Source organism: Vicia villosa, linkage group LG2, assembly GCF_029867415.1.
Source record: "Vicia villosa cultivar HV-30 ecotype Madison, WI linkage group LG2, Vvil1.0, whole genome shotgun sequence".
NCBI lineage: Eukaryota > Viridiplantae > Streptophyta > Magnoliopsida > Fabales > Fabaceae > Vicia > Vicia villosa.
Genome location: NC_081181.1, coordinates 140,850,884 through 140,854,194, shown reverse-complemented (window position 1 = coordinate 140,854,194; position 3,311 = coordinate 140,850,884).

Genomic DNA, 3,311 nt, shown 5'->3' with positions numbered 1-3,311 from the left:
GGTCAGAGGACTCCCTAATCTGAAATTCAAATCAGATGCTCTTTGTGAAGCATGTCAGAAGGGCAAGTTCTCTCAACCTGCATTCAAGTCTAAGAATGTTGTTTCTACCTCAAGGCCATTAGAACTCTTGCACATTGATCTGTTTGGACCAGTCAAAACAGCATCTGTCAGAGGAAAGAAATAGGGATTAGTCATTGTAGATGATTATAGCCGCTGGACTTGGGTAAAATTCTTAAAACACAAGGATGAGACTCATTCAGTGTTCTTTGATTTCTGCATTCAGATTCAATCTGAAAAAGAGTGTAAAATCATAAAGGTCAGAAGTGATCATGGGTGAATTTGAGAACAGATCCTTTGAAGAATTCTTCAAAGAAAATGGTATTGCCCATGATTTTCTTGTCCTAGAACTCCACAACAAAATGGAGTTGTAGAGCGAAAGAATAGGACTCTGCAAGAAATGGCCAGAACCATGATCAATGAAACCAATATGGCTAAGCATTTCTGGGCAGAAGCAATAAACACTGCTTGCTATATTCAGAATAGAATCTCTATCAGACCTATTCTAAATAAGACTCCTTATGAATTGTAGAAGAATAGAAAGCCCAACATTTCATATTCCATCCTTTTGGATGTGCTATGCTTTATTCTGAACACTAAAGATCATCTTGGTAAGGTTTGATTCCAAAGCTCAAAAGTGTTTCCTTCTTGGATATTCTGAACGCTCAAAAGGCTACAGAGTATCAATACTGAAACATTGGTTGTAGAAGAATCAATCATATCAGGTTTGATGATAAGCTTGGTTCTGAAAAACCAAAGCAGTTTGATAATTTTGCAGATTGTGATATTGATATATCAGAAGTTGTTGAGCCAAGAAGCAACGGCATCAGAAGCAGAGCTCCTCAGAAGCAAAGAACCAGAAGATCAAGTGATCTGCTTCTCTGGAGGATCTACGCATTTCTGAAGAACCATCTGTCAGAAGATCATCCAGACTCATCTCTGGTCACTCAGAAGATGTCATTCTTGGAAAGAGGATGATCCCATCAGGAACAAGAGCATTCCTAAGAACAATGCAGACTGTCAATTAGGTCTTGTATCTTTGATCGAGCCAACTTCTGTTGATCATGCTCTAGAAGATCCAGACTGGATAATTGCTATGCAAGAAGAACTGAATCAGTTTACAAGGAATGATGTTTGGGATCTTGTTCCTAGACCAGATGGATTCAATATAATTGGTACAAAAATGGTCTTCAGAAACAAGCTCAGTGAGAAAGGTGAAGTGGTAAGAAACAAAGCCAGACTGGTGGCTCAGGGTTATAGTCAGCAAGAAGGGATTGATTATACAGAAACCTTTGCACCAGTGGCCAGATGATATTATTTTTGGAGCATGATGGGAGAACTCAAGTATTTCCTTGGAATACAAATAAATCAAACATCAGAAGGAACATATGTTCACCAAACCAAGTATGTGAAGAACTTCTAAAGAAGTTTAATCTTCTGGACTGCAAAGAAGCCAAAACTCCTATGCATCCAACATGCATCCTAGGTAAGGATGAGGTAAGTAAGAAGGTAGATCAGAAGTATATACAGAGGTAAGATTGGATCTCTTCTATATCTGACTGCTTCTAGACCTGACATTCTGTTCAGTGTTTGTTTGTGTGCTAGATTACCAATCAGATCCTAGAGAAATCTCATTTAACTGCTGTTAAGAGAATTCTAAGGTATCTGAAAGGTACTACTAATGTTGGCTTAGGTTTACAGAATAATCTAAAGAATACAACTTAGTAGGATTCTGCGATGTTGATTATGCTGGAGACAGAATTGAAAGAAAAAGTACTTCAGGAAGTTGCCAATTTCTTGGAAGTCATTTGATCTCCTGGTACAGCAAGAAGCAAGCACTATTGCTCTATCAACGACAGAAGCAGAATATGTAGCTGCTGCTGGTTGTAGTACACAGATGCTCTGGATGAAGAGTCCAGTTAGAAGATTATCAGATATTTGAGAGTAACATTCCTATATTCTGTGATAATACTTCTGCTTATATGTTTATCTAAGAATCCTATTCTTCATTCAAAAGCTAAACATATTGAGATTAAACATCATTTCATAAGGGACTATGTTCAGAAGGGTGTCATATCTTTAAACTTTGTTGATACAGACCATCAATGGGCTGATATCTTTACAAAACCCCTGGCTGAAGATAGGTTTAAGTTCATTCTGAAGAACATCAGTATGGATTTATGCCAGAATGAGAAGATGAGAAGTTCTCATGTATGAGTATCTTCTGAAATGAATGTGGAATATTTTTTTTTGTCAGAAGTTCTGATTGAAATCTTTTAGAAATTATGATTCAGTTATTACTAACGTTTCATTGTCTAAGTTGATTCAGAACCTCTTTTAAAGCAAAACAGCTGTACGTTTTATCTCGGGATGGTAACCTGTCGTTACTATTCATGGATAAGCGCGCGTGCAGTTGAAGGGACGCCGACCATAGGTAACTGTGCTAGTCACCTCATTTGTCTTTATTATCTCTCCTCACGTCACGTAACATTAAATGCTTTTCTTCATTCGTTTCATTTTATTTTTTTAAATACTCTTCAAACTCTTCTCTTTCCTCTCATCCTTCTCTATCTCCTTGCATTCTTCATCAAGTTTTTCTCTCTCTCTCTCGTTTTTCATTTCTTCTCTCAAAACCTAGCGTTCACTCTAAGTCTGTTGAAGCTCCATGACTCAAAGCGGACAGATCTCTGTGCATCTCGGGATGCTCTTCTAGTTCCGCTCAAGTCAGACTCTTTCTTTGATGTTGTTATCAACTTTCATCCAAAGACAGAAGACTTTCTTGAGTTGTAGGAAGATATGCTCAACTTCTATGTTGAGTTTCTTGACCGAATGTTGTATTTTTTAATTTTTGTAGTCATTTCCTCTTTGGAAATTCTACTTGTATTTGCTAGGAATGTTTTCATCTTGTTAAACATAGGAACCTTTTGTAATATCTTTTGATTATCAATGAAAAGTTTCTTTGTGTTTTACATTCCAGTAAATGTTTTCTTTTGTCGTTTTATGCATCTGATTTTTTTAAAAATATTCTTTTTGATGTTATGACAAAAAGGGGAGAAGATAAATGATAATGATTTGATTAATCTATCAGTTGCTGGGTCTAAAGGCTCCCACACATTCACTAACAAGAACTGCAAGTTCTATATGGTTTGAGTGTTTTGCAGGTACAGAGAAGTGAAGTGAATCTTCAGAAGCAAACACGAAGAAGCAAAACCATGGAAACTGAAGCAAGCTGAGTGCTGTCAAGCTTCAGAGAT